The following is a 24834-nucleotide window of genomic DNA, read 5'->3' as shown; positions in this document are numbered from 1 at the left end:
AGCTTCTACAGCTGACCCTTTGACCTCCCGTGCAGATCCCTTGGTCTTCCCTCGTGAATCCTTTGGCATCCTGACGGAGACTTGTATGGGACAATGCCGTGGGCTCCAGGTCCTTGGCTGAATCCTTAAGATCTCTAGGGCATGTGATATAGGAAATGGTACCGGAGATGAAATATGAAATATCTGTCTCCCAATCTGTTAGATGTCTCATGTGCTGAGCTCGTGTTCTCAAAATATTGAAGAATGAATTCTAAGAACAATGGAGGTGAAGAGTAGAAAGATATTTATTGATAGTATACCTCCCGAGAGGCAGGGGGTTCCTGAATGAGTTGTCAGAGACTCCACTCTATAGGGAAGTTTTACAGAGTAAAACTAGGTGAGTAGAAGGTGAGCCATAGCCATGATCAACCAATATGGTTACAAATAACCTAGGTAAAAAGGTCCAACGGGGAAACGAGTAACATAACAAGTATGGATGGAAAGAACAAAGATTTCTTCTAGGAAATGGTGGGTGCAGAGATCCTGGTCACCCACCAAGGTCAATGATATCTATTTAGGCTTCAGTAGGCCCAGTGTTTGTCCTCTGAGGAAGTATGCAGGTCTGGTCATCTTGTCTTTATCTTGAGGCCCAGTCTCCAACAGATGTGTCTCCAGCCACGGTTGTGGTGTGTTTCACCTTTGTCACGACTCTCTTGAGGAGCTAACTATCTGACTGCCTGTCATATTTTTACCTAACTTAGCTGTCTATAATACTCAGACAGATCTTTGGCACTCTTCTACATTTGACTCTGTGGGCGGCCACTATAGGGCAATCTTATAAATTTCTGTGTCCTGCATTAAATCTGATTCAGAACATGTGTAGTCTTTTGAGGAGCCTTGCCCCAGCCCTGCAAACTCTTGCAAGTACTGACTAATACATGGAGCATGGGTTATAGCAGAGGCTCATATTCTCCTTTTTATAGGTTTCATTTTTGTAAAAGTTTTTAGAATATACATTGCTTTTGTTATTTTTTAAAAGTGCATTATGAAAAAAAAAAATTAGCCCAAGACAATCTCATGCATGCTTGCTAATCTGAAACATACCACAGTTCTTGAATAAAACAAGGTCCTAAATCAGCAGAAGTTAAAAGACCCAAGTTCCATTCCTGGCTCTGCCACCATGGGCACTCAGTTTTCTCACCTCTGAATTTCCAGGGCCCTGCCACTGGACCTGAACCCCCAGCTACCAAACATACCAAACCCTCAGCTTCTGGCATATGCAGAATGGGCCACAGTCGTGTGTACATACTGACTGCTCCAACCACAGGGCAGCACTGAGAGCTCAGGAGACACAGGCTGCTTATCTCAGGCTACCAGTAGCTGCCTCCTTTTATCCCAGTGTGTCTTTATGATTAGACCGGGCAGCACAGGGTCAGGTGACCTTTACTACCCCTTTCTACATAGAAATACGGCCTACATAGAATACTGTGTTTATGCTAAACCAATGCAGGAAGCTAAAGAAAAGGAGAGTCATGAGGAAAATCCAAAAGTCATTGACCACAAAGTAGGGAACAGAGACTCTCTCCTCAAAGGAGAAAAAGCCAGTACAGAAAGAGATTCGAGAAACAAACATGGTAAGGAAATCAGGATGGTTTAACTCTACTAACTCACCTGAAGCCATAAGCGATGAAGGAAATAGCAAGGGACAGTGCCTACAGCCATGTTGCTTCAAGAGAATCCCAAGGTCCCCTGCTTGGGCTGCAAGCCACAAATAGAAAACTTGACCTCTGTGGGAAGAGGCACTGAGGCCTACCTAAGTGAAGACCAAATGAAATCCTCTCTTCCAGGTGTTTTTAGCCTTTCAACTGCCAACTGTGGACTTCGTCCTTGAAATTCAACTCCTGAGCTAAAAAGATAATCTCCCAGGCATGTCCTGTGTAAACTTGGCTAATCAACAAAACACATTCAGTGCCTGGCCTGTTTGTAATTCCTAAAACAGGCTTGCCAACCAGAAGGCTGTGACAAGGGCAGAGGGGAGTTTTTTGGCTTAAATGTTACCTATCCTAATGCAATCAAAGGCCCAGGGTGGACATTTTCCAAAATTCAACAAGTAGCTGTTTAGAAATAAGCACACACCTGGAACTCTCACCTGGAAGTGATAAGGATACCGTGAGAAGAGTCACTGTGATTGAAAACACAGACTTTCACCAGACTATGTTGATATTTTAGAGCAAGCCAACAGAGTACTTCTGAAGTATACACCTGCAGACAGGAAATTCTAGGTTTGTAAAAGAAAGCAAGCCGATTAACATCTGGCTCTCAGATCCTTACTGCATCTCAGCTACCAAGCCTCTTAAGAACTGGTTCTCAAAGTGGGGCTCCAAACCAGTAGCAGAAGCACCACTTGCAAACTTGTTAAAACTACAAATTCTCAGGCTCTACTTCAGGCTTAATTGAATTGGAAAGAAAGTCTCCAGGTGAGTTTGGTGGATGTTTGAGTCTGAAAACCACTGTTGGAAGGCTCCAGAGAGCTCTGCCATGTGGAAGTCAGACCTCCAGCAGACTTCCCCATTTTCTGCTCTAAAAGAATTCTGAGGATCTGGAATATCTCCGCTCCAGTTAGATCCAATGAGACAGGCAAGATTCCTCCAACTCCAGTTGTGTCTTCTATATGGTCTCACACATTTCTTTTTTTACAAACCAAATCCAAATGTGTTTCTTTCCTTTCAGAAGCACAGTGACTCCCCAGTTACTACATGGTTCAGGCCCTTTAAGATCTGACCTCCACCAATCTTTTCAGCCTTGTCCCCTAACTCATCTGTGCATCTGTGCGTGTGGTAAGTGACCATTTAATGTCCGCATAGTGAATCAGTGTCAAAAATAGTCCGAAAAGCATCCTCTCATGGAATCTTCCCCGACCACAGATCTTTTCCTTCAGAAGCAAGGTAGTTACTAAAACAAATGAGGGTGGAGAGACAGCAAAACAGAATCCAATTACTTACAAAATTCCTCTGTACCAGGAATTGATGCTACATCTGTTTTACCCCACTATGTCCTTCATAAACTATTCTATGTCAGCAGGCTGCCGAGGCACACCACAGAATGAGAGCTTATAAATACTCTTGCATTTTCATTTCAAAATTCTGGGCCTTGATTTAGAGAATCCAAACAGGAACGATCTCTTTAGAAAAAGAATTATCTACAAATAGAAACTAGTCACTATTCAATTTCCAAGAAGTCAAAATTGTGGCCTGATAAATTTTCTTTGCTCAAACATTCCCAACAATCTTGAGACTCGGGAAGAGATCTGTGAAACTAGGAAAATCAAGGCTTTTTACTGACAAATGACTTAATTTCTCCAAAAACAAATTCTAACTTCTTACTATTTAAAATGCCTTCTTTCCCCCACATAAAATAGGGAAAATCATAATCTGAAATACCTAAGTGTTCATGGGGCATTCATGGGAAGAAGCATCAGGCTTCCTGACCGGATCAAGAGTACCGACTCAGGTATCTGTTCTAAGTGTTGCCACACACTCTATCCTCTATGTTTCATGTGGACCAGCAAAGTCAGGTTCTCCTTTCAGAAAATAATTCACTCAACTCTACAGACATTCAAACTCTATTCTAGCTCCCAATGGATGGAAAGGAGCACCGGACAGTAAATAACATCTAACAAGTGGGAGGACTCATTATCTCCAGGATTTTAGATAACTAGGAGGAGCTACACATGGTATATCAATCAGAGTGCAGGTACAGGAGAAACATATCTTTGGGACCTCACAGACTTAGGGTTAGATTTTTAAGCAAGTGAGCTACTCTGAGTTCCTGCAGATATGAGGACATCAACAAATTGACTCACAGATTGTTGTGGGAGGTTTGTTAAAATGACACAAAAATGCCTTAGTATAACATGATGCCTAGAATAGAATTAGCATTCTACTAACGATATACCATAAACCTAAAATATGCAGAAAAGTGTAAAATATATAATCCCAAGAATTATACAGAACATGTCCACTCAAGTTCTGTTTGCTGAGTGATCACATGCCTATCCTTAAACAAGATCGTTTGTTTACCCAAACTCTTTCCAGATTCTTTTCATTCAGATTCAATGTTCCTCTTTGCTAGCCATAGCTCCCAAATTTCCATACTTTATTCCAAATTGTGCCACAAACTGAAAATATCTACTTCTTATGCTGGTTCTCCAAGCCCCCAAAATAGCCAAAAGGCTCTGAATAAACCCCCAGCAAACATCTTCTACCCTCCGTCCACTTGCTCCCAAGCCCTAACATGATGACTCCCTTTATGATCACTCAGCATGTCAAGTTCTCTTCCGTGTCAGGGCTCTTCCCTGGCTGTTTCCTTCTCCAGGAATGTACTTTCCCCAAATCCGCACATTCACGGTTTCTTCTCACCCTGGAGCTCATAGCTCAAATGTCACATTCTCAGAGAGGCCTCTAACCTCTCAGGTTGCTGTTCTTCTTTCTCTTTTACACCATCATTATTTCCTTCACTTCTTCACCATCTTATCACATTTATTTGTTCACTTGTTTACTCAACCACTTCCCCATTATACTTTAAAATTCCTGACAAGGCCTTTGCTGTCTTGGTTATCTCTATATCCCTAGAACAGATGGACACTCGCTGTATATTTATTGATAGATTCAGTTGCTTTTTTTTTTTTTTTTTAAAGACAGGGTCTCACTATGTAGTTCAGGTTGGCCTTGAATTCACTATGAGCCTAGATGGGCCTCAGACTTGTGGCAATCCTCCTGCCTCAGCCTCCTGAATAAATTCAGTTTCTGAAAGAAGAGAGGAAGATGTGGGATTCCCCTTAGTTTCTGTCAACTAATACTGACAGTGGAGGATGAGATCCCAAGGAAAAGCCTAAATTAGAGAAAAAGCTGAGGATAAACCCTTAGGAACAACAAACAGGCATCCCAGACCTATCCACTACTAAAACATTGACTGCTACAGGGGCTCCAGAGGCTCCCAGGTGGTGCAGTCCCTGGGGTTTTCTACTTTATAACTCTTCCAGTGAGGCCATGCAGATGTGTATCTACCTTAGATTTTTCATGTGAAAACAAGTCTGTACAGCACTGATTTCAAAACCTACCTAGATTTATCAAACAGTTGTGGGTTCTGCGATGAGGGAGAAAAAAAGGCTTTGAAAATTTCCATTTGCCAAGTATGGTAGTGCATGGGAGGCTGAGGCAGGAGGATCGCTAACAACTGAGCCCAGCCTGGTATACATATTGAATTCAAGGCAAGACCCTGTCTCAAAACACACACACACACACACACACACACACACACACACACACACACAAACACAATACACGCGCACACACACACACACACACACACACACAAATTCATTTAATGAGATTTAAATAAAACACAAGTTTCCAGTTGTTTTCTTTTTAACTTGATCCCTGCCACTTCCCCTTGGACACTTACTCAGAGTGGATTTAACAAAATCACAGCCCTTCTTACCACCAGTAACCTCACAGCTGGCTCTCCCAGCACAGCTGGGCTTACCTCAACCCTGCATAGCAGGGATGACTCACACCCAGACCGGACAGTGTTACCCATTCCTACATCTAAAATCAAAGGGGTGAGTGAATGGCAGGTGGGAGGGAGGCAAAGCATATAAGGAAGTTCTGTACTTTCTAGAATCCAAAGCCTCAATTCTGAACACAACAGCTGAGTCAGTCGAGTCAAAGAGCACAAGCCAAGGTCTCTGCAACTGCCAGGATCATCTCATCTCAGCTGTCCTACGTATTTTCCTGTCACATTCCCATATAGTTCTTTATAGTTGCTCGAGTCAGTCACACTCTTTAATTTCCTCCCCTATTTCCGTTCCTTTCTGGCAAGTGACACAGTATATAGATACATGGGTCTGACTCTGTTGTCCAGTGATAATGATTACAGAGTCTCTTGTATGGTTTCCATACCACTGTAGTCTTCACCATCTTTTAATTATTCCATCAGAACATACGGTAGGTCACAGATTACTCATAAATGAAATATTTACATTTACACAGCGATCCTGCTGTGATTTTTGTGCCAAAGAAACTTACCTCCAATAAGGATAAGGGGCCTGGTTTTGATACCTATAAGTCTCATCAAAGCTGAGATTCTTCTGATTTACATGGAGTTATAGTAAAATCTGCTGCCTAACTATGGGAGCTTACCAAAATCAGACTACAAAAGCAGTAGAATATTTGACCTTAATCTACAGAGTTTGGTCTTGTAAAGCAAGAAGAACCTTAAATTATACACAGCCTCACTCAAAGAGAAAATCTGTGAAGCACCTATTCCCAGCAACTCCCTATTACGCTTGCCTGGGTTCTGCAGTCCCATAAATTGGCACTTGTTGAAATGACCTTTCCAGGCAATATTTCAACAAGAGATAACAACAAAGCTGAGAGCTTTGGTACCACTCAAAGGAGATTTGAAGGACTTAAAACACACTGCTAAATTTGGCAGCAAAAGTTCCTGTTTCTTGCAGTTGGAAAAGGAAAGCTCTTTATAATTATACTCATAGATAAGGAGCTACTTGCTCTCTTCAGAAACAGATTAGAACCTCCTCAGATCCCCTACTCCTGTGCGAGTGGTCAGAGTCATTACTGCTGGGCACGTGTCACCTGGGGCTTCCCAAGAAGTCCCATGGAAAGGTACAAGGCCCCGAACATGTCTTGATGAAGCTTACTGTCTCAGCCATAACCACTTGCCCACAGATAATCTGCTATTCTTCAATACCTAGATTTCTCTGACTCTGAGTTTCCACTGTGCCTCAGCCTCCTATCAGCAGCCTTCCACTTCCCACCCTCCCCTCCACACAGGGTTCTGCCATGTTCCTGATCGGGTGCCAGAAAACACGTTAGAGAGGGTCCTCTCAGCCTAGATCCTCCTTTGGTTTGGCCAGATTCCCCCTCTGGTTTATGTATTTCTTCACAAAAGCGAAGTGTAAGAACTCTGATCTATATGCCAACCAGAAGACACTTATTACCATTCTGCAGATGCTAATTATCTGCCCAAGATATGGAGAAAGGGCACACGGTCTTATTTTCTCAGCAGAACAGACCCCACAGACTAGCCACAGAGAAACCGCTCAGGTCACAAGGGAATAATAAATATAACAATAACTGCTAACATTTTATTCAACAACAATGTAGGAGGTACTACTGTAAGCACTTTACATGGAGGCTTCCCTAAACCCTATGAGATAGTACTTTTACTGCCTTGCTTTTACAGAAGAGAAACTGAGCCACGGACAAGCTAAGTAACATGTGCTGACCTCAGAGTGCAGGCTCTAAACGTCACCCTTGTTGGATGGCTCCCCCAATGACAGATTTGTCTTTGGGTACCAACTTGTCACTCAATTCTATAGAAGAGAGGGTCACATTGAGAACAACGCCATTCTTCTCCACCAAGAGAAGCAAAGGGAATGGCAGTATCTGTTCACACTTTACAGAGCAGCACTAATTCTAAGTATACAGAGCAGAAGGGCAAAGTACCCAAAGTATCTCCTGATCAAAACTTTCCAAGGGTTATCAAGTAAAACACACCTTCTTTCTTAGTAACTGGTACTTTCCAACATACTAAAGATGGGGGCCTCCTTCAAGTTATAACCACGTCCTTTGTACCTGAGAACAAGTTTCCAGTTTTCGAGCTATAGGAAACAACTCAAAGTGCTTCCTAGAAGCCAGCTGATGGGATTAAAAGTTACTCAAATACTTTCCAAGCACAAACTATATGTGTTAGCCATTTGAGGAGATGAACTTTGCAAGAGCAAACTTAATTTCATAGAACTTCTGGAAATCTAGTTGGAAAAACAAGATATACATTACACATTTGAAAGGCCAAGTCAGAATATCAATGAGATAGTCAATCCATACCTTCTACCTTCTAAAAGAGGAAACGGAAGCCTAGAGAACATAAATTACTTTCTTCAAGGTCAGGCAGCAAGTCTGATAAAACTCAGATCTGCTCTGATAAAACTCAGATCTGCTAACTATCTGTTCTGCTATGTATGGTGAAGGAAGTCCTAGGATGTAGAGATCCCTCACTGGTGACAGCAACAGCTAACATTTATTGAGAGGACATTTGGGTCTAGAACTAAACTGAGTGCTTTATTTATATTAAAAGTCATTTAACTCTTACAACAACCCCTTGAGGTGGGCAAGATTACTACCCCAATTACAGATAAAGACAAATTACAGAGGGTAATTTACCAGAAGTCCATAGACAGTAAAAGGAAAAGCCAGACTATGAACCCCTAGAGCTGGCTGCAAAGCCTGCGCTCTAAGCTGGGTCTTAAAGGACACAAGGGCAGTACTGGTGGAAGGAGAAGTGAGGAAGCCCGTGTCCAGAGCACTGGGACTATCATGTGAAAGGCCTCCAGCCCAAGGTCAAAGAGGACTCAGGGGCCCTGCATGGACTAGCCAGCGGAAAGGGGAAGGCAAAAGGAGTTGTGGAAGATCTTCCCTGCCTGTTGAGGTTAGGTATTTCAGGAGGATAAAGATGCTGGGTTGAGAAGAACTACCACGGAGATCCTCCCGGCGTCTTGGCAGATGAACAAAAGACAATAGGAAAGAGGGAGATAGATCATTTGCAAATGGGAAGGAGATCTAGAGATGGAGGGAGTGCGGTGGAGGGGAAGGAGAGAGAAATAAAAGATACGTAAGTTTGCGTACCTACTCCCTAACATGAATGTAAACAGTACACAATGCAAACATATACTACTAAAAATTTTAATTAAAAAAATACAAAGTAAAAACTACTTCTAAAAGAACTGAGAGCCAGTGATTTAGCTCAGCGGTTCAGTGGCCTGCCTTGCAAGCGCAAGGACCTGAGTTCAATCCCTGGTACAAATAAATAAATAAATAAATAAATAAAAGAACAACTGGGCTTATTCCTGGTGAAGCAACCCCTCTCTTCAAAATGCTGCTCTAAGTCGGTAATTACTGCATAATGGAAAGCATTCAGCATGTAATCCAGGCACCGAGGTGGACAGACTTTAGAGCTTTACATGTATCACTTCACGTAATCCTTACCATAACTCTGACCAGCTAAGTACTATCAATATATCCATTTTACAGATGCCTCAGAGAAACTGAGGTACAGAGATTAAATAACTTGCCCAAGGTCATACAACTAGGTCACGTTCTAACCAAGACCTCTGAGATACCCAAGTGCCAGCCCCTAACCACTGCACTGTACCCTGTGTGTAAGATGCTCTGAAGTGCAACGCTTCCACCACAGGCGCCTGAAGGTGCACCGCACCCTCACCGGGCATCTAACAAGCACTGACAGCTGCACAAACATGCTACAGATTATTTCACTTTAAAAACTATCTATAAGGGCCAGGGATTTAGCTCAGTGGTTCTGCCTTCTGCCTCCCAAGCACAAGGTCTCAAGTTCCATCCCCAGTACCAAACAAAACACCAAAAAACTATTATAAAACTCATTGGTTAGACCTCTACAGGGTAAAGACATCAAAATCTAGTTCTTCAGTCGAGCTAGAACGCTAAAAGTTAGCCGGCTTCCTAGGGTTTTCTCCCCAAATTTTCCCTTTCTTATGCTCTCCGAAACCCCATCTTTTGACAATCTCAGAGAAGCTGCAACACAGGCCTAGAGCCCTCACCCTCCTCATAAATCCAGTACTCTAACTGGCTCTTTTCCACCATCCAAACAGAGCTTTAAATCAGAGTCCAAGGGTGGAACCTTTGTCCTCTTTCTCACCCTAAAAGCATGAGATGGTCATTAACCCTCCCATCAAAACCTCATACTTCAATGTGTCTGTGTCTCTTCTCTTTTAGTCACACTGACAGAGGTTCACATTGGTGTGGAAGGTGAGGACAACACAACAGCTAATACAGCATATACGAGAATAAGTCTCACGTTTGGTACTTTTCTTGGATCCTCCCCAGCTCTTGGCCCAGACACTCTGTAGTCACTGACTTAATGGATAAACAGACCAAGAGGGTCATGTGGCACCAGAGAAGCTTTTGAGCCAGACAAAAAATGAACAAGGGTGTAAACCTCAATGCCAGCCACCCCGCCCTCCTAGCACTTGTTAGGACCTGAACAACACTGTCTCCTTGGGTCCCCTGGGGCAGGCCAGCCTTCTGTTTTGTGAAGGTCACCTACCTACCTCCACCTGCTGCTCCTAAGAACTACTTTCTCCTCCCCGCCCAGTGCCCTTGCCTGGGTCCTTTCTACTGTTTCCTTGTAGTAATCTTCCAGCTATTCCAGATCTTGTCCCTGCAATCCTCAGTTTAACTCATGGTTTTCAGGTTTAAACAGTCCTCCAACTACTATGCGAAATCCTGTGAGTCAACCTCACGCTCACACACAAACCCCTTCAGTGACAACAGGTCATACAAAAGAGTCTGGGCCTGTGAAAAGCTACAGCTTCATGACAAACCCTTACAAACAGGCCTGCTTTGGTTAAGGCATTTTCGTTGCCTACGTACATATAATTAATCCTTTTGTAGGGACAGTGAAACCAAATATTCAGGCAATTTTCAGATGGGAAGAGCATTACAATAATTTTAACAGTCCCCAATGACAGACAGTCTATTCATTATATCAAAACCAAAGAAAATGAGAGAAGGGAATCTTTGGAGAAATTCTTCAACGAGGTAGTCTGGACTCATTTAACACCCTCCTCTCTCTTCAAAATAATCACACAGCCGGGCGTAGCAGCGCACTCCTGTAATCCTGGCACTTGGAAGGCCTTAAGGCAGGAGGACCACTGTGAGTTCTGAGACCAGCCTGGGCTACATAGTGAGTTCCAGGTCAGTCTCAACTACATTGAGACCCTGTTTCCAGGTCAGTCTCAACTACATAGTGAGACCGTGTCACAAAAAAACCAACAACAACAAAATAATCACACAGACACAGACACACACACACACACAAACACACACATAAAGACACACATACACACACACACACACACACACACACATAAAGACACACACACACACACACACACACACACACATCTTCAGGAGCTTTTCTGGGCATATGGCTAGAAAGAGACCCCAGGTCCCAGATTCTTCCATCAGCATAGTATTATAGCTCATTGCCCTAAGGCAGATGCACTCAATCTCCCCCACCAATTACTGAGATGGGTGCTCACAGTGCGCCCCACTCCAGCATCAGAGATGCACAGACCCCCTTCCTCCTCCCAGAGGAACGCACACACTAACGCAAGTTTTCCCATCAGCTTTAAAGCAAAATCTCTGCCAATTCTGCCAGATGGTCTTCCCCCCACCCCTTTCATGCCCTCCTGGCCCCTTCTCCACTTTCCATGGTCCCTGTAACTCAAAGAACTCGATTATCTGCCTGTAGATTCCCCTTCCCCTCCCCCCAGCCCCCAAGTCAGCGTAGAAAAGACAAGGAAGAGAGGCCGGCCAGAGCTGGGGAGGGAGGGCTGCTGCCTGGCCTCCTCTGAGCTCAGATATGTGCTGCCTTTGCTTGGCTGCCTCATCATACTCTTTTGGGCCCAACAGTGGAAATCAGGAGTCACCAGGGCAATGAAAGCTAACAGCTAAGGGAATCAACAGGAAAAGAGGATACTCTTCAGTCCCTCAATCCCACTCCCCTCTTCAGAGACTCACTCTCCCACCTCCCCAAAGTAGCCTTTAGAATCAGATGCAGTTGGGAGTGATAGACAGCCTCTTAGCTCCAGGCTATGACTTGGAGTTTGGGGTGCCAGCCCTTCATTCCAGGGATAGAGGCCCAGCTAACAGAGCTGAGGATGCCCTTGGCCTATTCTCCAAGGTACTTCAAAGTTTCAACTTCCCTGGGTGACTGATTATTCTAATTTTAGAGAGGAGGAACCCAGAGGGAGAGTATACAGGGAGGAGAGCAGAGGAAGAGGGAATGAGGGAGCCAGAACCGGAATGTTACTTTTTAATCCTTAAGGAACAGAGAGGGATCCAATTTGTGACTCAGCCCTGGGAAGGAGACTGATGGGGAGTCGGGGGAACAGCTGCAGCCCAACCTAAGCTGTGGACAACTTTTTCAAGCCTTACACACTATTGTTCTCTCAGTCACCTGGAAGGAGAGCTGCTTCTGCTGTTTTTTAAAACAAAGCAAAATAAAACAAAGACAACCTTGCCTACTTGAGGTCTGTGTGAGGCTTCTGTCCAGGCACCTGCCTAGGGCATGGCTGCCAGGTTTTCCCCTGCCCCATGGTAAACGCTGAGACTTGCAGTGGGTGGCAGTAGCTTCTCTTGTATACCCCTTGTCCTACAGAGGACAGATCTAGGACGACCTTGCCCAGAGTTTCCCCACCCCTGCTTTTCGCTTCCCTGGCACAAACCCATGACACATCCAAGTATCTGCCCTTGGAATTCCCACTTCCTTGTTTTTCTTTTTTACTTCCCCATAAGCTATAGCTTGCCTTTCAAGTTCCTGAAAGAGCTGCCCAGCCCCTAAGGAGGGCTTCAGAGCAAAACGTTTTGTACCAGCTGGAAGCCTACTTTTCAAACCTAGAGCAAAGGAGAACGATCCCTCTGCCCACTCTAGCCAGTTTCCCCAGGAGAACCTAAGAGGACAAGGGAGCCAGCCCTGGCACCCAGCAGCCTCTCTTCCAGCCAGGCAAATGCATGACACTATAATAACTTCAGGGACAATGGAAAAGCACACAATCTCTTGGATTCCCTCTCTATATATTATAACACATGAGCTGAGCGACCTCCAGAAAGCTTCGGCCCTGAAGGACCATTTCTGAGGCTCAGTCTATGTGAATGTCTTGTGTTAAACTTTCCAAACCAAAGAAAGTCCTGTTTCTTTCCTTAAATATCTCAAATAAGACTTTAAAGGATTTTCTCATTCTGATTTATAAATGCAGCAGAGTAAGTATGAGGGACTTTATAAATGGGGCAACCAGAACAGAGAGGCAAAGTGACTTTCTAGAAGAGAGACAGACCCTTGCTTAAACTTCAATTCATAGTCTGTTACATTATTGAGGACTGGATCTACTTGAAATTACTTTCATGGAAACCACCCCATTTGCTCCTCCCAACATTCCTAGGAAGTACTTATTATCATTGTTTCTATCACACAGCTAGTATTCTAAAGGTCATATTAGTTGGGTACTCATTTGGAAAGTAGCGGAAACCATCCATGGATTCACATCTTCTAACCTCACTTCATTATTCTTTCTTCTATATCAGAAGAAACATGGACAGACATGGCGGTGTTTCCAGGACTCAGAAAGTTGAGGGAAGAGGATTTCCATGATTCCAGGCTAGCCTGGGCTACACAGTGAGTTCAAGGCCAGCCTGAACTACAAAGTGAGACCCTGTAGGAGGAGGAGGAGGAGGAGGAAGAGGAGGAGGAATGAAACCTTTGGCTAGCTTTCTTTACATGCACAGGAATGGTCAAACAGGAGAAGCCCTAACCACGTCCCCATGAATAGAGAAGACCTAAAATTCTGGACTTGCACTGCCCCCAAGGGACCAGCGGTCTCAGAGACCTCTTCCTCACATCTCTATCTTTAATCCCAACCCACAGTACTATGCCACATCCTTCCAGTAAAGTAGAGATTTCAACCAAACAGAGGATTCCTAGATGTATTAAAAGGAGGAACTCACTTTAGAAGTGGCTCATCTGAGGTTCAGGGCCACTGAGTTCACCCTTCTGGTCCCTCAGGCCACAACACTGATTCATACATGTACACATTTGGGGAGCCAGAATCGGGGACATGGCCAGTGCTTGCATTGGCAAGCTGACCCGAAGATAATCAGCGGGCCCCCTCATTGTTTGCCAGAACACAAAAGACATTCTGTTCACAAAGTTCAAGAAGAAAAACCCAAGAGCCAGGACAGCAGCTGTTCCCTCATCCCACTGAGAAAAACCAAAAGCATCTACAAAGCTTCCTGAGACCAGAGAGTAATTTTGAGATAGAACACGACTGAAGGGGAAGCACATCGGACAAGTCTCTCCTGCAAGGGTTGTCTGAAGCATTCATCCTCCTAATAATATCCCCAAAGATCCAGCTGCCTTGTCACCTTTTGGGGCAGGGTCTTTCTTCCTGGGCCACACTGAGCTCCCAACACATCACTCCTCTAGTTGAGAATAAGTTTTACTAAAATTTAAGACGATCAAAGTAAAAGGAGTGTACAGCATAGATATTTCATGCCCTGACATTAGATTAAAGTATGAATCAAAGGAATCCACTGGGCACAAGTACAGTGCCTCGTGTTCCCCAGCTCCTAACAGCTGTGCGCTGAGAGTTCACTCTGCAACATCTGGATAAGATACCTTCTGTGCAGGCCTGCCAACCAAAGATAGCCCCATCCCACATGACTCAGAAAAGTCCATGACCCACCCTATTAATGAGGAAGGACAGCTTGCTTTTTAACAAGCTACCAGGTAGAGAGAATACGAGGCCCCAGCTTGGATATCCCTATGACAGTCCTTCTGTCCTAATAACTGCTCTAGAGGGACTTGAAACTCACCACAGGTTCATTTGAGCTTAATTAACTTTAAAAAAATTTTTTTTACAGGTCAGACACACCACCAAGAGACAAAACAGTGTCCATTAGAAGAAATGAAGCCCCTCAGAAGACACCTACATTTCCATGTAACAACTACAAACAATGCTAGCGTGACAAGGACTTTTTTTTTCTAAATAAAAGACTCTCCCTGTGAAAATATCCTGTGGTTCTGTGCTAAATAAAAGTAAAATAATGCCTTCTAGAGTGAAGCCTAAACACCTCAGATTCAGCAAGAGTGAGATCGCCTAGATTTGTAAAGTCAAGAAAATTGGCTGTTTCCCTCCTCCTGGAGCTAATAGAATCCAACTGTTGGAACATGACATCATTCCAGAGCCCCAAACCCTGAGCAGAGTACAGACACTCGCCTGCCTGCCTGCCGCCCAGAGAACAGCCCAAGTCCAGGGCCAGGAAAGGAGGGGAGCAATCGGAGTCTGGAGCTGCCCTTACCTGAAAGTCCCGGTGCTTTCCTGCCCACTCCATTCTCGGCAGAGTCTGGCTCACTCCACAGCCGGTCAAAGAGCCCAGGGCCCCCAAATCTACTGGCCTAAGCCCGGATACCTGCTGTGAGCTTTCCACAGCTCCTTCCTCTGACCTTTCGTGGCGCTCCTTCCAGCCAAATGAGCAGAGCGCAGTGAGCCAGCCAGGCCAGTTGTCATGGAGACCCTGTCCTCCGGGCGGCGCGCAGGCACGCTCACACTCCACCGTGAGCTAGCGCTGCGCACTCTCTCTCTCTCTTTCTCTCTCTCTCTCTCTCTCTCTCTCTCTCTCTCTCTCTCTCTCTGTTCTGGGAGACTTCTATGAAACAGCAGTCTTTTGATGGGCTCAGTTTTTGCATGCATTCCACGCCTCTTACCTCCCTTCCAGTCAACCACGGGCTCTGGACTGTTCCTGGGAACTTGCTTGAACAGCTCAGAGAGGAGAAGGGAGAAGACAGTGAGCCGACTTGTTTTCCTCCCCTCCAGTGTCTCATTTTTTTTTTTATAACTTGCAAGAATCCTCGCCAGGCGGGGAAGGAGCTAGCCAGAGCTCTTGGAGGGGGAAGCAAGCCCTTCCTCTGGGTCCTGGAGCAGGGGTAGGAGGAACCCTGATGCACTGCCTTGACTTGTTTGTGTTGCTTGGGATTTTCCGGCAGCAGTCCGAGCGGAAATGCACACACGTCCCAGGAGCTCGCCTGGACTGGCCTCTCTGCTTACCTTGCTGCCTGTCCAGGTTGTGGAGATGGCTTTAACCAGCACAGGGATTCATGGTACTACTGCAGGGGCCTAAGCAGTCTCTCATCTTCCTGCAAGGGAGAGGAAACACTAGGTCAGGACCAGTGAGAGTCCTGGGCAAGTTCAGAGTCACAGCTAAGGCAGCCATCATGATACAAATACAGCCTCCTCTCTACCCTGCTGGGACCTGCAGGTACGTCCAGGCCTCCTGGAGCTGCTGTCCAAAACCTAGCACAGCAGGCCCTCTAAGTGCCCCATGTACCCTCCTGCCCGGAGCTCTCTTACAACTGTCATTCATTTTATTTGATCTTCATACTCTTTTGAAATATAGTAGACAGATAGGTTTATCACCATTTTATACATAGGAATCTGTGGATTCATCAGATGTCTTATCCACAGTTATATATACAGCTCTCAGACTTAGGCAAAGAACTAAGAGTAAATACTAGTCAAGTACCCCTACTTCAGTATTGTGCACAAAGGTACAGTGTCCCCTTGTTCTTGAAAACTAGCTAGTTTTCTGATAACCAGCTAAAAATACAAAATTGAGTTTTCCAGGGGAAGACAGAGAATCTTTCTGAATACTGACAAGATAGGCCTGACTACCATCTGAGATGTAGAACCACCCTGATGCACAGGTTGGAGGCAAAATATACTACCCTATAGCTATATATCACCTTATACTTTCCTAAAATGCTCTCTCAAATCTTGGCTTATCCATATCTGTTCAACACAGCAGGCCTGAAAGTTAGGAATGGCATTATACTAATTCAATTGATTTTTTTAAAAATCTGAAACAAAGGTAAAATTACTCATCCCAGGTCACAAAACCAAGAAAAAACAGACCTAAAGAGGGCAAGTCTTTCCACTCTCTAGTATATATTAAGTAGACTACAGTGGTGCCTCAGTTGATGAACTTGATTCTTTCTATAATTCTGGTCACAAACTAAGTGGGACAAGAACTGAATCAAATTCAACACTCGGGTTTAATGTTGATCTCATGGGAAAATCTGATTCGGTTCTCAACCAGTTTGGTCTGTGACCAGAATCATGTTCAGAATTGAGTTCATGAACCAAGGTACCACTGTAGTTGCCAAGAGCACGTGGCAGAGCAAGGGTCAGAAGACCTTGGCAGTGCCTGATTCTACCACTACCTGGACATCTGCCATTCGGCATGACACCTGACCTCCTAGTTTCCACCTATACAAAAAAATCACCTGGGCAATCAACCAGGCAGGGATAAGCATCGAAAGTGATTCTGTGCTGGGCATGATGGCTTGTGCTTGTAATCCCAGTTACGCAGGAGGCAGAGGAAGGAGGATTCCAAGACTGAGGGCAGGGCAGTGTGTGCAACTTAGTGAGAACTTGTCTCAGATTTTTTAAAAAAATAATAAAAAAGGGCTGAGGATATAGCTTAGCACTCTCTAAGTTCATCCTCTAATACAGAAGGGGGGATGGGAAGAGAGACAGAGAAAGAAGGAAAGGAAAGGAAGGAATGAAGAAGGACAGAGGGAGGGAGGGAGGAAGGAAGGAAACACTCCTTAAGTCAGGAATTGAGGTAAGAACTTCCCTTATCTCAGCAGCTCACAAAAAATGAACCAACCAAACAAACAAAAACCCACTGGAGCAGCTGGTATGTCCCCTAGATGAGGACACTGAGGCTCACAGAGCACATTTTCCAGTGCTGTTCCCCAAGATACTACTAGAGAGGTCCTAATGGATGTTTAATAAATCCTTATGGTTTTTATTAATCTCTGGTATACTGCGAAATTCTCAAAACCAAATTTTGATTGACTTGAGTTTAAAATGTAAATATATGCCATAAGCTAAGGTAGAAGTACCACAAAATCCAGTAGGAAATAACAGACAGGCAGATATACAACTAACAGCTACATTATTGCCTTAGTGAGGTAATTCGAGCTCCAAAGGGGACATACTCAGTCATCCACTGTAAGTACACAATGTCACCCAGGCCACAGCTTAGGATCCTTCACTGGTCCTAGAATCGCAAGTCCACAAAGGAAGACAAGATGGAAGGGTGAGCGTAACACTGATAATCCCTAAACTTCTCCCTCCTCCCATACTTAAGAACCAGCCTTCTGGTCTTCTGATTCAGAAAATGCACATTCCTTTTGTCCAGTCGCCATGCTGAGTACTCCTCTTGTCCAGTCTCCGTGCTCCTCTTGTCCGTACCACGGGTGATCCCACCCACTGGTGCCATATGATAACACTCATAGTCTAATAGTTAAACCAACTAACATTTATGGAGCACCTATCACATGTCAGGCATTCTTTCAAGCAGTATAAGGGGCCAAAGGTCAGGGCTACTTGTATCAGTACTAAAGCTGATACAAGTCAGTCGCTGAAGTAATTCAAATTTAAAAAACCCTCGAGAGCTGACACAGAATTCGGGCCATGCTCCCCCTAGTGGCTTGCTGGAGTTAGAACTTCCTTAGGGTTTGTCCTAGAAGTTAAGGGGTATTCAAGTAGTGGGAGAGCTAGAATCCTTGCTTGGCTGATGCTGCTGTGTACGAGTCTTGCACTGGCAGAGCCAGAAGACAGTTGGCACCTTCTGCTACTCCTGTGAGGCTGGATTCAGATCAATTCTGCTTGACCTTTTCTGAAAGGAGGATTTTACATGCTTATCTAAGAGGTCAACATGCTTACTTGAACCACAAACCTGAAAGCCATCCTCCAATCTCCCTACCTCTTTCTTCCCATATCCAACCCATCTAACAACACCAAATAATTTTACTTTCCATAATTCTCCCACTGCCCATCTTCCCATAACTTCACTGCCATCCATCTCTCACTTTACTGTAAAAAAAACTCCTAGTTACCCCAGCTTCCACTCTAGGAAAAACCAGACTCAGTTTCTCCTACACTCTCACTCATCGATCAACACAAAAGACTTCTGCGACCATTTGTATAAGGTTTTCTCTCCACATACCAAGCAAGTAATCAACTTTGTGGTGAACACCAATTGGGTCAATTCTAAATAATCTAAGTAGAAATCAATCAGAACCCACAAGTGAAGGCTCAGTCTCCAAGACTGCCTCCCCTCACCCCATTTCAGATGCCAACTCTAAAGTGATCGATTGTTTATCTGTGCTTCTAACCAACCACCTGTAAATCTGATTTTCTACAACTCCAACTTCAGGTTCAATTAACCGCTAGAGTAGTTCACTAAACTCAGGGAAACATTTATGTTCACTGGTTTCTTATAAAGGTTATTAGGAAGAATGCATAACTCCAGTGATGAGACCGATAGGGCAAGAGATGGGGGAAGGGATGCCAACCTCTAGGAACCTCCACGTGACTGGCTATTTCCAAACTCTCTGAATCTAGTCCTTCTAGGGTTTTATGGATGTCTCATTATATAGGCGTGACTGACCACAACACTGACCACTGAGGACCAACTTCACCTTCAGCCCTTCTCCCCACACCAGGATTTGGGGAGCGTGGGACTCCAAGTTCTAACCCTCTAGTCACACAGTTAGTTTCCCTGGCAACCAGTCCCTATCTTGAGGAACTCCCACCATCAGTCAACTCAGCAGTATACAAAAAAGACAGTTATCAGTTTGGAGATTCCAAGGATGTTAGAAGTTATATGCTAGGAAACAGGAGAAAGACAAAATATATATTTCATAATATCACTCTCTCACAAATCCAACGTTCACAGAGCTGTCTGAATCATCTTTTTACATGGGGTCATGTCATTTCCTGCCTAACACACTCCAACGCCTTCCACTATACTTAGGGTAAGGGTAAAATTTAAATTCTTACCAGACCTACAAGGCCTGGCATGATTGTTCTCTTGCCTCCTTGCAGCACACTTCCTGCCCTTCCCCCTCTGTGCAGTAACCACACAGGACTTCCTTTAGTTCCCTAAAAGTGCCAGATTTATTTCCAGGTTTCATCCTGCTTGGGACACACCTGGAGCCCACAGTCTTTGTTTGGATGACTCTTGATCATCTTCCCTCAACCTGCCTCTCTCATTTCAGTGCCCACATGGGATCCTCCAGTCTAAATGAGATTCCTTGTATTTATCCTTCAAAGTACTCACAATGATTTGTAATTATACATTGGTGCCATTATTTGCTTAATGTCAGTCTTCCCCTAGAGTTTCCTGGGAATAGGAACCTTTGCTATTTTGTTAATCACCAGAGTTCCCACACTTCATACAGGGCACAGATCACAGCAGGTACTCAATAAATATCTTCTGAATGAACGCACAAAAACCCTTTTCTTCCTGTCCTACAGGAATGAGAAATGAAGAACAGCTATTTCATGTCACTCATTGAATCTTTTCATAGACTTTAAAACTATAATTACTTCTCTTTTCTTCAAGAGCCTTGCCTGTGGGCTCAACCAAAAATTCCTGTAAATTCTCCCTGTGGTTTGTTTCCCAGAACTTTCCTCGTAAGGTCACTCTCCTGGGGACGCACTCCAGGGTTTTACAGCCTCTCCCCTTACTGGAGCACCTACTCACAGGCCATCCACTGCCACTGTGTCACTGCCAAACCAAGGAGCAGCAAGAATGGCCCGGCTCCCTCAATGGCCAGGTTCTCTGGAGTCAGCTCTACTCAGGGCTGAAATACTGTCTTTCACCTACACCGTGCAGGTTACTGAGCTGACAAAATTACACTTTTACAAAAATACTCTCATGTTTTATAATCTGGAGATGGATATAAAATGAGTTTGGGGGGAAAAGGGTTATGTTACTTGTCAAGTGTCGAAAACTACTATTAGAGGAAAAATAGTGAAGCTCTAAATAACAGCAACAGCGAATACTAAGTCCAATCCATTTCATAAAGCTACTTAACTGCCAAATTCTGAAATTCTGAGATTCTTTAAGCCTCATCTCCTGCCCACATCTCCCCTGCCCCTGCTACCTTGTCATGGTACAACCATAGCACACCATCAGTAATTTAAAACTGCCTGCCTTTCCTTCCTCTGCTGCTCATGCTCTTGACTTTAACTGATGTCTCTCCTTCCCCCACTAACACAATCTTACTGTCTTCAAGGCCTAATCAGTTATCACCTTCTCTGTGAAACATGTCTGGATTTCCTGGCAGATTCTCTTTCTCTCTTCTGCTATCCCACAGCAGTTCAAAGACGCCTTTACTATGGTGTATACAGCATTTTATTAGGGTTAATTCCACATCTGTCCCCCAACAAACTCAAGCCCCTCTGAGGGGAACAGACTTTAGTATTTCCCTCATTTTTTACAATGTATATGGGATGAGTGAATCACTGAAAAGGCTCCCCAAACAAACAAACAGCTGTTATTTTCATGAGGCAAGGGAATGTTAGAGAATGGGTTTACACTGTACAAAGAGAATATGGATGTGTGTGCTTGTGTATAAGATAACTGAAGTCTAGATTAAATCACTAGATGAGGTGATTGAAATTTGAAACATGAAAACATCGGAGCAAAGCAAGTCTTTTAAAGTCACTCCTTACTTTGGTATCAAAGGAACTGGGGTCTTCATATTGCTAACTGCATCAAAAGAGGTCTCAGTGGCCTTCAGGTGTCTCTGTGGAGCCAAGTTCCAAGAGCCACCAACTCAGGGTGCAGCCAGCTGAAGACAGCCAGCTCTAGTGTGCCATCTGGCTTCCCTCCTCTGCTTCCCACACCAATTATCCCACTGGGCTCTGGCTAGCATTTACAGAAAACCCCTAAAGGGCTTTATACTTTTCCTTTTCTACTTGTAAGTGGTAATGTGGTAAGGAGAGAAAAATCTGTTAATAGGGAACCCACAGACTGGAGACTGGAGCCTAGTCTTAGCATCCCAGCTTTCTGAGGTAGCCCTTGTCTCCCTGAGGGCCTCTGCTTTTCCATCTGCATAATTAAAGGGCTGGGCCAGCTATTTACCAAGGGTCCTTCTAACTTCCATCTACTATTGCAATCACTTGTCCTACTGCTTTCTGAATAAGTGTAAGCAGTAGAAAGACTACTCACTTTCAAGGTACAGAATCTATGTCCAATCCTTTTGGCAGAGCCCCTCAGCTGGGGCTCTGGAGTCATTGGCCTAGCGTCAGACAGAAAACCATGTCAACCTTTCCTGTAGGAAAAGATGGGAAACTCGGGCTGGAAAGAGAAGAAAAGTGCCAAACGCAGAATGGCAAAATGGCCTGAGACTGGCCTGGAAGAAGACTGAGGCTGTGCTGGAACTCTGTGTGGCCAACATCCTCAGACAAAGCTGCCTGCAGAGAGGAGAGGAATTGGCAATATCTAACCTGGAAGGCCGGGCGTGATGATGCACACCTGTAATCCCAGCACTTGGGAGGCTGAGGCAGGAGGATCGCGGTGAGTTCAAGACCAGCCTGGGCTACATAGTGAGTTCCAGGTCAGTCTCAACTACACAGTGACCTTGTCTCAAAAAAACAAAAACAAAACAAAACAAAATAACCTGGAAGGCCATCGTTATACTGCAAATCAACAGTTTCTACATGGGCTCCAATGGCCCTACTACTTTAGATCAACAAAATAAATGACTCCTTCCTGATGGCAATTCTAGCCTACCTCTTCCTGAGAGCTACGTCTGCTATACATACTTAGGAATATGAGTACCACTTGCTACATACCTTACTTACACACTTTACAGACTTCCTAACAAAGAAATGCCCCACTCTGTGCTCAAGGCTTCACACTGTTATGACAGGAGATTCTCCCAAATCCTTGCTCCTGCCCTAATCCTTCTGCCACCCACCCAACCACCCCACTTCACCCCACCCTAAGGCTCTGAACCACCTGAATGCAGAACCCAGGCTCTAATTACCCTAGATCCCGCAGCCTTTGGTGAAGCAGGTAGGGATATCCTTGTGCAAGGATGAGCCCATACTCCTTCAATTGCCCAGCCTTCTAGCCCCTATCCACCTCCAGTCAGCTCATAAGCCTCAATATGAAATTCAAGGTTCAGATCCCCAGGACACAAGGTGCTCAGTGGCTTGATCCAGTCTCATGGAGTATTTGTCACAATGTTCATAGATAAGTTAATTTCCTGAAAGCTCTCAAATCCTCTGACTTCTGACCACTGTCCCATGTAAAGTTCAAGCATTTAAACACTAGGCCACATAAACATAGGCCTGGAGCCAGGAAATACTGGACAACAGAGGCAACATCCCAGATCCCCTTAAGAGAACCATTTTACCCTTCCCAAATGGACTTTTCACTGACTGAACTGTAAGTTCCACCAAGATCCTAACTCATGGTGACTGAGCTTTAAGGGAGGAGTAGGGTACCAACTGGGAGGCACGGCAGAGGTGGGGAGAAAAAAAGAATGTGGACTTGGACTGCTTTAGAGTGATCTAACCAAGAAAATGTCTTGAGCCTGGGAAAGAAGTACTCCCTCAGAATAAGATCTGGGCAAGGCTGTGGAAGTGTGAGTCCAGACCGTCACCTCCTCTACCCCATCTCCCTGAGACTCCTGGCTGCAGTGAGTCCCTTACACTATCCAGCACTCCTGGAACCCGATGTCCACCACTCCAGTGTCAACTGCACTTCACTGCCTTGTGTTTTAGTGCACCAGGGCCTATCCCAATTCAGGCTCCTGTTAGCTTGTAATATTCTTTAGAGCAAGAAGCCTGCCTTACACTGAATCCATTTCAAAGTCACCCCTCTGGCAACTGCACCCCTGTCTTCAAACTCAGGCAGGTACTCCACCAAGGGGCTGAGAGAGGATTCAGACTGTTAGTCAATCACCCATCTTCCATCCCTGTGAAAAGATTCAGACAAGAACTGTACTCTCACGATGGCTTCCATTCAGAACTTGCCAGGTGGGCTAGTTTCAGCATCCCACCCACACTCAGGACTCTACTTTTTTGAGTTCTTTTGCTGTCCATCCTTCTCCTACTAAGCCATTATTGTTTCTTTCATGTTTTTAATTACATATAAGCTCTTCTGAAAGGGCCACCTCTTATTAATCTTTGAATTTCTAACAGGCTATAATGCAATGCTTGTACATGAGCATTTAATATTGATTTATTACATGTAAGTGGTCTCACAGGCAAAATGCCAGCCTCTATGGAGGAGCAAGGGTTTGGAGAAGGAAGCACTGACCACTGGAGATGAAGTATAAGTCATATCATAAAACATCATTACTCTTCTCTAAGTTATTTATTATAGAATTATTATAAAGAACAAAAAAGATACTATATGTAAAATACTCAGTAATAGACAAAAATAGTGGTTTAGTGATTTTAAAATGATATGCATATATATTTATATGATATACATTTACTTATATGGTACATAACACATATCATATATAAATATACACCCGTAGATCAAAGTATGCCAGAGACATAAATTTGGTGCTCAGAGAAGTCTCTCTCTCTCTCTCTCTCTCTCTCTCTCTCTCTCTGTCTCTCTCTCTGTCTCTCTCTCTCTCTCTGTGGTTCTGGGGTTCAAACTCAGGGCCTCATGCATCCTAGGCAAGCTCTCTACCCCTGAGCCATACCCCTAACTCTAGAAATCTTAATCTTGTAGATAAAACAGACACACAGATAACCACCAGACTGGTAACTCAGGAAAGCTGGGCCCAAACAGCACCAAAAAATGGATGGCTACTAACCAGGAAAGGGATCCTGAAACTCCTAGAAATTTGGATACTTTCTATCTTTTTTATCACATTTACTGATTTGCATATAGACAATGCCTGCATGTCAGAGATAAATCCTATTTGGTCCCGCTGTATGACCCTTTGAATATGCTGTTGTGTTCAGTTTACTAGTATTCTGTTGAGGAATTCTGCATTTATGTTCACCAGAGATATTGGCCTCTGATAGTCTTTTCTTTTTCCATTTGTTCTAGATCCCGTCATGGTCATCCTTTTCATCAATGACTTAGGTTAAGACACACCCATCAAATACATATATGACAAACTATGTAGGAGAGACAACTAATATATGAGAAATAATTAGGACCATAGGTTAAATATAAAAGATGACTGTTTTTTTTTTTGGAGACAGGATCTCTCTTAAAGTTGCTAGGCTGGCCTTGAACTTTCAATCCTCCTGCTTCACCACAACTGGCAACAAGATAAAAAAATTTAAAGAGCAAAGTGTAATACATTTTATGGGGCTAGGGATTTATCTCCGTGTTTCTGCTG

General features: G+C 44.2%; 1 protein-coding gene across 10 annotated transcripts in view; it reads right to left on the bottom strand.

Moving 5' to 3' along the window:
- Dennd2b (DENN domain containing 2B) overlaps window positions 1-24834 on the bottom strand; it is a 189573-nt gene that overhangs the window by 82201 nt on the left and 82538 nt on the right. For 6 of the 10 annotated variants that reach the window (XM_010615321.1, XM_010615324.1, XM_010615320.1 and 3 more), the window contains one exon: window positions 15701-15789. The exons of 1 other annotated variant lie outside the window; for it this stretch is intronic. The gene's annotated coding sequence lies outside the window, so the exon portion shown is untranslated. Of the gene's footprint in view, window positions 1-1650; window positions 1791-14954; window positions 15181-15360; window positions 15416-15700; window positions 15790-24834 lie in introns of those variants that run through there. 3 more of the 10 variants (XM_010615326.1, XM_010615317.3, XM_010615328.3) reach the window with 3 other exon arrangements.

This window comes from Fukomys damarensis, unplaced genomic scaffold (genome assembly GCF_012274545.1).
Source record: "Fukomys damarensis isolate Sample0158 unplaced genomic scaffold, DMR_v1.0_HiC HiC_scaffold_16, whole genome shotgun sequence".
Classification (NCBI taxonomy): Eukaryota; Metazoa; Chordata; class Mammalia; order Rodentia; family Bathyergidae; genus Fukomys; species Fukomys damarensis.
Note: the sequence above shows the minus strand (reverse complement) of the source record. Positions and strands in the feature narration are given on the sequence as shown.